The sequence below is a fragment of the Strix aluco genome, chromosome 1 (genome assembly GCF_031877795.1).
Source record: "Strix aluco isolate bStrAlu1 chromosome 1, bStrAlu1.hap1, whole genome shotgun sequence".
NCBI lineage: Eukaryota > Metazoa > Chordata > Aves > Strigiformes > Strigidae > Strix > Strix aluco.
In genome coordinates this window covers 111445524-111456467 of record NC_133931.1, presented here as the reverse complement: position 1 = coordinate 111456467, position 10944 = coordinate 111445524, and positions in this window count along the sequence as shown.

Sequence of the window (10944 nt, the reverse complement as noted above, 5' to 3'; positions counted from 1 at the left end):
ATGCTCATACCATTTGTCTTTAAAGACAACTTACACTTTGCTTTGTAAGTAGCTTAAGCCTTTGAAAACCAAACTGCTTTTGCATTGCTCCAGAAAGACATGTCTCTTCTTGCTGTCACACCAGCAACTCCTCAGGAAAATGTAAGCAGAGTCAATAAGATACACATGGGGACCATCTCAGTCTGATGACATCTCCAATTCCAGAGTGGGAAACTGTCTCTGTAAATGAAGCCATGATTTCTGTAGTGTTTTATACATTGTCTTTCAATTATATTACAATAGTAAAGTGACCTTAACTTTCAGTCACTGAACTGGAAGGAATCTAAACCAACCTCCTCCGAGAGATATTTGTCTATACCTGTTGACAAATACCTCAAACACTGACAGCTCTACATACTTCTCAGTAAATCTATTCAGTTTTCATTACCAAGTTTTTTGTGATGTCTATCTTAAATCCTCCTTGTTGCAACCAAAATCCATCATTTCGCATCTCATTCTCTGGCGATTTGGAAAACAAGTTGTTCTTGGTGGCAGTCCTCTGTGTATTTGAAGACTAGCACTACTTCTCTTCAGTCTTTTCATATTTAGACTGAGTAACTGTGTTGTTCTCAATCTCTCCAGGTTATATTCTCTACCAATTTACAGTAGGATTCAGCTTCAGATGAATGAACCTATATGTAAGTGACTACCTATAGCTCTATACATGGAAGCCAGGTGTCTAAGATCCCCGTGTAGTTGACAGTCAATCAACAGAGTTTAGAGAATGATTCCATTCAGTGTAAAGCAGACATCTCCACTGACTATTTTGCCTGTATTTTCATCAGCTATGAATTTAGACATCTGCTTTGTTTGCAGATAATCGCACTGTAGACACAAAATCTTTAGAATCTAAACCAGATATCAAATGATCCCCATATAATTTTCATTGTTTTTCACTGAACCAGTGGAGTCAAACCTCTGAGGCAGCTCCAAGACTTCCAGCCTACACCAACTGGCTTTTATCTCTCAACAATTGCATTCTAAAAATTTCCCCAAAATTAGTCATTTACACCATATATATGTTGTATATATTACACCACAAATAATTCAGAAGACTCCTATCCTGGCCTGAAAACATTAACCTGGCAGGAACTCTTCAGCCAGGGATTTTTTAATGGCAGATGTCCCAGGCCTGGGAATTTTAAAGAGATTAAATCTAGGGCTGTGGAGATTACATCTAGGGCTGTGGAGCAGTTTCAATGCTTCGCCAGTCAGAAAATGATTATAGTGATACTGGGAATCCCCCTGACCTTTCCACATGGCCAGATGCATCGTGATATAAGCAGGAGGACCGCACAGCTACATAGTTGTACCCTTATCAGGTGATGTGGGAATATGTTTTCAGCATCTGGTGCTGATCAAGGCGGACTGTACCTTTCTTATCCTGTCCCCTGTAAGTCTGTGCTCATATGTATGATCCACAGATGCAGCTGTGATGAATGTTGTCACAGCCTCTCTCTCCTACAGAAGAGTTTCATATGGGTACTGCTATCCACAGAACCTGAGCAGCCTCCAGACTGCTGCTATCATTTCTTGTTCTACAGAAATTCTGAGCCCTGCACAAACACACAGTGAGAGGCAGTCCCTTACAGGCAAAAGAGACTCCACAGCAACAAACAAAAGAGAAAATCATTGCCAGGTCCAGGGTCCCCAGTCTGGGATGAGATCCACAGGAAAAAGCATTCCTCTATTGCCCCATTCTCCCTCTCTTGCTCTATACACACACCACCTTGCAGAGTCAGCGGCCAGTTTACCCACTGAGACCACCCCCAGCTCCTGGCAGCTGCGTCCATAATGGGGAGAAGTGAAAGCCAGTGCATGTTAACTGGCAGCATATTTCTGCAAGACAAGATTGGAAATGACTTCAGCAATAGCTGCCAACTTAAGCATCTTTGACTGCAGATGAGGAAGAAAATTTTGCTTTCATCTGTACTCCCCTACAGACCAAACAGACTGATTGATGTTCCTAAAGAGCATCCAGAAAGCAGGTCCTGCAAGAAGGAAAGGGCAAACCACACCTCACCCTTCCAGGTTGTTCAGAAGAAATATTTCAAACCATTATTTTGATTTTCACAGATGAGGTGCACCATCCCCCCTTCAATCTAGAGCCTCCCTGAAGACAGGGACTGGGATCAGAATGAAGCCTCCATAATCCAAAGGAAATGGTTAGCAACCTGCTACACCACTTAGACACACACAAGTCTATGGGGCTGGATGGGATCCACCCAAGGTACTGAGGGAGCTGGCGGAAGTGCTCACCAAGCCACTTTCAATCATTTATCAGCAGTCCTGGCTAACCAGGGAGGTCCCAGTTGACTGGAAGTTAGCAAATGTGATGCCCATCTACAAGAAGGGCTGAAAGGAGTATCCAGGAAGCTACGGACCCGTCAGCCTGATCTCAGTGCTGGGGAAAGTTATGAAGCAGATTAGGCCCAGTCAGCATGGGTTTATGAAAGGCAGGTCACGCTTGACTAACCTGATCTCTTTCTATGAAAAGGTTACCCAATTAGTGGATGAGGAAAAGGCTGTTGATGTTGTCTACCTAGACTTTAGTAAAGACTTTGATACTGTTTCCCACAGCATTCTCCTGAAGAGGTTGGTTGCTCATGGCTTGGACAGGCATACTCTTCACTGGGTAAAAAACTGACCGGATGGCCAGGCCCAAAGAGTGGTGATGAATGGAGTTAAATCCAGTTGGCGGCTAGTCACAAGTGGTGTTCCCCAGGGCTCAGTATTGGGGCCAGTTCTGTTTAATATCTTTATCAACGATCTGGACAAGGGGATCGAGTGCACCTTCAGTAAGTTTGCAGACAACACCAAGTTGGGCAGGAGTGTTGATCTGCTTGAGGGTAGGAAGACTCTACAGAGGGATCTGGACAGACTGGATTGATGGGCCAAGGCCAGTTGGATGAGGTTCAACAAGGGTCAGTGCCAGATCCTGCACTTGGGTCACAACAACCCCATGAAACGCTACAGGCTTGGGGAAGAGCAGCTGGAGAGCTGCCTGGTGGAAAAGGACCTGGGGGTGCTGGTCGACAGCTGGCTGAACATGAGCCAGCAGTTGTGCCCAGGTGACCAAGAAGGCCAATAGCAACCTGGCTTGTATCAGAAATAGTGTGGCCAGCAGGACTAGGGAAGTGATTGTCCCTCTGTGCTCAGCACTGGTGAGGCCGCACCTCAAATACTGTGTTCGGTTTTGGGTCCCTCACTACAAGAAAGACATTGAGGTGCTGGAGCGTGTCCAAAGAAGGGCAACAAAGCTGGTGAAGAGTCTAGAGCACAAGTCTTATGAGGAGTGGTTGAGGGAACTGGGGTTGTTTAGTCTGGAGAAAAGGAGGCTGAGGGGAGACCTTATTGCTCTCTGCAACTACCTGAAAGGAGGTTGTAGTGAGATGGGTGTCGGTCTCTTCTCCCAAGTAACAAGTGATAAGACAAGAGGAAATGGCCTCAAGTTGTGCCAGAAAAGTTTTAGATTGGATATTAGGAAAAAATTCCTCACTGAAAGGTTGTCAAGCATTGGAACAGGCTGCCCAGGGAAGTGATTGAGTCACCATTCATGGAGGTATTTAAAAGATGTGTAGATGTGGTGCTTAGGGAGATGGTTTAGTGGTGGACTTGGCAATGCTAGGTTGGACTCAATAATCTTAAAGGTCTTTTCCAACCTAAATGATTCTATGATTCTCAGGCAGTGTGCAGCTGCACCATGTAATGCTGGGCAGAGGCTGGAGCTGTGCAAAATTTTCCAGACAATTCCCTTCTTAACAACAGAAATCTCTGTTTGTGGGACTAAAATTTTGCATGAATTTATTTGAATCATTTTGAGGAGGAAAATGAGGCAGTTCTCAAGGGCTCCAAAGTATTTAATTCTGTTATTTTTAAATTATTTGATTTTTTGTGTGTTTAAACTAAACATATTTTTCACCCTGAATATATTTATTTTGAACTGGAAACATGGAAATTATGTTTTGTCTTGCCCAGAGCAAATTGTTCACTGAGAAAGAAGGCTCATGGCAATGGCGGAGTTACACAGCCAGTTTTCCCTGACCCTCCTCAAAGTCAGGTACTTGACCTAACCCTCTGCCTATGAAAGTCTTCCCAGCATCACCGGCTTCCTGCACAGACCGACCTGGCTGGGACATCATGTGTGGCAGATGGAGCTGAAAGAGTCATTGATTTAATCTGCACTGAAAAGTACTCCATGCTCCACTTGATTTTAGTGCTGCTTTTGTATAGGAGTCTTAGACTTGATACTCATTATCTCCACACACAAAAACGTATCCTGCAGCCTTGAATTACAAATGCCAATAGTCCAGTTTTAAAACATTACATTTTTGGATCAAGTTACCAGCTTGCTGTAAAAGATGTACAGATATGAATCCATCACACACATCTGAGACATCTCACTATTGCTCTAGTTCAACAAACTGGATTTTGAGGAATGGGGCAGTCAGGCAGTTTGTTTTGTCTCTGGCACACTGAATTTCATGGAGGTACTGATATTCAGAAATAAACCAGCAAAAGTCTTGACCAGAAAGGAAAAGGGTTGCAAGTTGCCCTCTTGACACATGTGCAAACATCTAAAAGCCTGCAAGCACTGAAATCCAAGTCACACAGTAAATGTAGGAAAACAGGAAGGTTTGGTGGCTCAATGGCTCTGTCACAGAAATCCTGCGTGTCTCGACATACGCTGTTGGCTCATGCTGCACTTCAGTTCTTCCACTTGTAAACAGAGAACACCAGCATTGCTGGGCTCATAGGGTTTATTTCATTAATAGTTGCAAGATGATCTGAACAAAGAAAGTGGTAATTCAAGATTCAGAAAGCATCAAAATCTTTTTTCCAAATCTAAATTTGAGAGGAGGGAAAAGCTGTTATAAGAGAAAACCTACGGAGTCCTCACAAACCTTTAAAGAAAACAGACACAGAATCCTTTCTGCATGAAGCCACAACTCCAGCAGAAAATAACTGGGGTCAAACTGTTGAAGTTAATGAGTGTCATCCCACAGACAGCCAAGAGCTTTGGATCAGGCTGTTAAGGAGCACACACGTGAGCACACGAGCATCCAGTGAGCAAATGTGCTTCTCACTGGAAAACACCACTTACATACAGCTCTATCAAGTTCAGATATTGTAAAGGAGAATTTTTTTAAACAGTTGTAGAGTTATTTGCCTTTCCAGTTTAGCAGGAATTCATTGCAAGGGAAGTTGAAAAATTCCCCTATCAGGGTGAACAAACTTTTTCTGGAGATCAGACAAGCAAACAAACTCAGCAAAAACCAGTTTCTTATACAGAAAACCTTTTCAAATCTTTAATTATCATTTAAAAATTAGTTTGGAAAAACAAGAGTTGTGACAGGTTGGTGATGTTGAAATTACTGTTTAATGATGAGAAAAAGCAAGGCTGAAATGGCATGTATCTTAGACAAAGAGCTCCCTCTAGCTAATCAAGTAGTGTTCAGTAGCACAAAACTTTCTTGCACCACAGACCAACACTGTGCATACACAAGTTGTACTTTACAGAAAATATTGCAGTATAGTGTATATGCAGTATGAAAGTCTACTTCTCATCACCCCACAGGTTAGAGAACAGCAATAAATATGAACAAGTAAGCTATTAAGTTCAGTTTCCTGAGATGTCACTTCCGAGGTTACTTCTTTAACGTTAAATCCAATCTGGTTTAAAAGAGGTTTTGCCACTTCTTGTAACTCTGTTGGCATCTCACCAAAAAAAAAAAAAAAACAAAAAAAAATCACAGTTTTCAATATTGTTATGTCAATCTGTGTAATGCAGCTGATGTTTTCTCTCCAGGTTCACCAGGAGAAGATGGCTAAGCAGAAATTGTTCAATTATCTCTAAAATGCAGCAGTTTTAAGGAGGTGAGGCAGGACCTCTTCAAATTCATCTGGAAGCACTAGCCAAGGATGATTTCCATTGTCAGAAAGCAAATGAGGAGAGTCAGCATTCACCCAGTAACCAACACACTGGAAACAGATTAATTGTGATACACAGCTACTTACTGGCCAGGAGAAAGAGACAAGTACTTGTCCAGCAAAATAGACTCCTGGAAACCTAACAAGGGCAATGCCCACACTCACTGCAGCGATGCTAATTAACATCATTTTGCATTCCCCAAAAGATTGAATCCCTCTATTCAAATACATCTGAATGCTGATAAATTCAGGGTTGACTCCTGGTCCGTGAGACAATCTACTGACCGACCCGCTGCCTTGTCCCCAGCAGAGATGGGGCACAGGTCTTAAAGCAGCTCAACTGCCCTACCACCCCCTCCTGAGCCTACAAGGACTCAACACAGGTCTGACTTACTGTCTCTGCTTCTCAAACACCCACTTGCCTAGCAGCAGCATCCCTGCACTGTGTTAGGTAGCAGCAACCATCCCACCCTGCCCCAATTTGCTCTCCCCATCCTCAGGTATGAAGTACTAGAGAGTAGTTGCAATGGCTGCTAGAGGGGCAGAGGCGGTGGGAGAGATGAAGATGGTTGATTTTCCAGAGGGCAAAGAAGGTTACATCCCTGGAGAGAGAGACCATGAGGATGGGGTCACACTCTCCAAATCGAGCACTTGCAAAGGTTAGAACATGCTGATGCAAATAATTACAGAATCATAGAAAGGTTTGGGTTGGAAGGGACCTTTGAGGATCATCTAGTTCCAATCCCCCTGCCATGGGCAGGGACACCTTCCACTAGACCAGGTTGCTCAAAGCCCCGTCCAACCTGGCCTTGAACACCTCCAGGGAGGGGGCATCCACAATCTCTCTGGGCAACCTGTTCCAGTGTCTCACCACCTTCGTAGAAAATAATTTCTTCCTTTTATCTAATATAAATCTACCCTCTTTCAGTTTAAATCCATTACCCCTCATCCTATCCCTAGACTCCCTGATAAAGAGTCCATCTTCATCCTTCCTGTAGGTCCCCTTTAAGTACTGAAAGGCCACTATAAGGTCTCCCTGGAGCCTTCTCTTCTCCAGACTGAACAACCCCAACTCTCTCAGCCTGTCCTCACAAGGGAGGTGCTCCAGCTCCCTCATCATCTTCATGGCCTCCTCTAGACTGCTCGAGCAGGTCCATGTCCTTCTTATGTTGGGGACCCCAAAGCTGGATGCAGTTCTCCAGGTGGGGTCTCATGAGAGCGGAGCAGAGGGGGAGAATCACCTCCCTCTACCTGCTGGCCACACTTGTCTTGATGCAGCCCAGGATACAGTTGGCTTTCTGGGCTGTGAGTGCACATTGCTGGCTCATATTCAGTTTTCCATACATCAATACCCCCAAGTCCTTCTCTGCAGGGCTGCTCTTAATCCAGTCATCGCCCAGCCTGTATTTGTGCTTGGGATTGCCCTGACCCCTTGCAGGACCTTGTACTTGGCCTTGTTGACCTTCATGAGGTTTGCACGGGCCCACCTCTCAGGCCTGTCCAGGTCCCTCTGGATGGTCCATCCCTTCCCTCCAGCATGTCAGCCACACCACACAGCTTGGTGTCATTGGCAAACTTGCTGAGGCTTCACTCAATCCCACCGTCCATGTCACCCACAAAGATGTTAAACAGCGCTGGTCCCAACACCGACCCCTGAGGAACGCCCCTCGTCACTGCTCTCCACTTGGACATCGAGCCGTTGATCACAACAGTTTGAGTGCGACCATCCAGCCAATTCCTTATCCACCGAGTGGTCCATCTGTCAAATCCATGTCTCTCCAATTTAGAGACAAGGATGTCATGCAGGACAGTGTCAAATGCTTTGCACAAGTCTGGGTGGATGACATTAGTTTCTCTTCCCTTACCCACCAGCACTGTAACCCCATCATAGAAGGCCACCAAATTCATCAGGCATGATTTGCCCTTACTGAAGCCATGCTGGCTGTCACCAATCACCTCCTTATTTTCCATGTGCCTCAGCGCACTTTCCAGGAGGTTCTACTGCATGATCTTACTGGGCACAGAGGTGAGACTGACTAGCCTGTAGTTCCCTGGGTCTTCTTTTTTTCCCTTTTTAAAAATGGGGGTTATGTTTCCCCTTTTCCAGGCAGTGGGAACTTCACCAGACTGCCACGACTTGTCAAATATGATGGTCAGTGGATTAGCCACTTCATCCACCAGTTCCCTCAGGACCTGCAGATGCATCTCATTGGGTCCTATGGACTTGTGCACCTTCAGGTTCCTTAGATGGTCTCAGACCCAATCTTCTCCTACAGTGGGTGGCTCTTCATTCTCCCAGTCCCCGCCTTTACCTTCTGTGTCTTGGGTGGTCTGGATGGAGCCCTTGCTGGTGAGGTCTGAGGCAAAAAAGTCACTGAGTACATCAGTCTTCTCCACATCCTGGATGACCAAGTCTCCCTTTTCCTTCCAGAGAGGGCCCACATTTTCCTTAGTCTTCCTTTTATCACCAACGTGCCTGTAAAAGCTTTTTTTGTTGCCCTTGACATCTCTGACCAGATTTAATTCTATCAGGGCTTTGGCCCATGGACACATGTCATGCTTTAATCATCTGCCAAGGACCTCAGCACAGCTTATGAGGAAAATAAAGTACAGCTGCACTGTAGTGCTTTATTAAGCAATAGAGAAACTGTTTTCTCAGTCAGCTGCATCTGTCTGGGGATGATGTCTGAACAGAGACCTGGGTCTGGATTTCTATCAGAGCTGGATAGAGCTGTGATAAAGACTGGGGTGTGACCTACATCGGGAGCAGACAGCCTCTTCCTTCTTCTGCACCATGGAGCACAGGCAGCACCATGTGAGGCCACGATGGGGGGTGGTTGGGGGTCTGTAAAACCATAAATCTACACCTAGACAGTGCCAGGTACTTCAGCCTCTGCCAATTTTCACCCTTTGTTGAGTTTCCCCAAATACCGATACTTTCTCAGAAGTCATCATGGTTGTTCTTGATTTATGAGCCATGAACAAAAACTGATAAAGAAAGTAAATGGAAGTAAAATAAGATCTTGAGACCTGTGTCTGCCACCTCCCAACCCCCCACCAGATTCAATTAAGTATTTCTTGTCATTAGGGCAACACCTAACCAAGGAATTAGAATCACCACAAAACTTTAGCTTATGCTTTATATAATTTTCCCTGAGATATAAGTCCTACCTAAAGAGAAGAAAGCCAGGAAGGGAAAAGTTAAATCTATTCATCATCCCAAGCTGTAGCAAGACACTTATTTTTAGTTAAAGCTCATCCTCTGTATGAATGTGCACATACAGACTCAAGCTTGCATGTTTGCTTGCCTCAAAACAAAATCCTGGTCAAATACCTATTCCTAGTCACAGAGAGCTTTATGTACAGAATAGCAGTTGGACTTCAGAGATTAACTGCAAAGAAGTTTACTTCATCTAGACTTAATTAATGTTCTTCCTTATCAGGTTTTAGAAAATTGCTGAGAAATCACAAGCACTGTACAAAAAGGTTTCTAGAAGTATAAAGGTCTAGGATTTCCTTTCTGGTATAAAAAAGATAAAAATTTGCATTCCTATATACTCTCTAATAGTCTAATAAACTGTGACTATCTGATTTTCTATTAAAGGCCAAAAGGCACAAATTCAAATAGAAATGTCTTCTATCACTATGTTCTGTACATAAAGTAATGTATCGATGCAATAACAAAGTTAATTGGTTTCATGTTGCTTGGAGTGCACATGGAAGAAAATTAAAAGAACCCAATTGCTATCTCTAATTAGAATTTCTGAGGAACAACATTGTAGAGATGGATTGTAAGCTTCCTCAGGCATTTCCTACTCATGCCAGTCAAATTTATGCACCCCCTTACCAATTAATACCTTAATTCCCTTTCCATAACTAAAAAACTAGTGCTGGCTGCTAGTTTATTTTAGTTCACAGATTACAGAGATGCTAACACCTATCTACCAACAAGCAGCTGGCTGACTGGCTAAATCACTGCATTGCAGTGATGTCCAAACACTGCTACATGGTGTGTTTCTATTATGAAATTAAACCCATTATGATCATCACCTAAGAGGCCAGGGTACTTCTGGTTAAAGGAGAAAAGAAACAGGTGAAAGATAGCAAAAATGTTTTGTAAACAATATGGCTGTTGTAAAACATTCAAATACACAAGAAGGCTTTCATAAATACCTCTGCTTTACTCTCAGGGTCCTTTGGCAATTAAGGTGAGGTTTGGTTACAAAATAGAGTCTCCTTTTACTGCATTGAATCCAAAGAGGAGGCTGTCAAGTAAAGCACAGCATAAGCTGGGCAGAAGGGACAGCTGAAGCATGGGGTAGGATGATGTAAAGTCTCACCTCTGCCAGGCTGTTCACACAGGCTTTCCTGCCTCTCTTCAGTCAGATCAAAAACTAAAGTTTCTTCATTATTCCATAATAAGAAGCTTCAACTTTAAATTACCATCCAGCACAATTGCCAACCATATCCTGGGCTGCATCGAAAGAAGAGTGACCAGCAGGTCAAGGGAGGTGATTCTGTCCCTCTACTCTGCTCTGGCGAGACCCCACCTAGAGTACTGTATCCAGCTTGAGTCCTTAGCACAGGAAAGACATGGATCTGTTGGAGTGGGTCCAGAGGAGGCCATGAAGATGATCAGAGGGCTGGAACATCTCTCCTATGAGGACAGGCTGAGAGAGTTGGGGTTGTTCAGCCTAGAGAAGAGAAGGCTCTGGGGAGACGTTATAGTGGCCTTCCAGTACTTAAAGGGGGCCTACAGGAGAAATGAGGACAAACTTTTTAGTAGGACCTGTTGCGATAGGACAAGGGGTAATGGTTTTAAACTAAAAGAGGGCAGATTTAGACAAGATATAAGGAAGACATTTTTTACAGTGAGGGTGGTGAACTGCTGGAACAGGTCTGCCCAGAGAAGTGGTAGATGCCCCATCCCTGGAAACATTCAAGGCCAGGCTGGACAGGACTCTGAGCAACCTG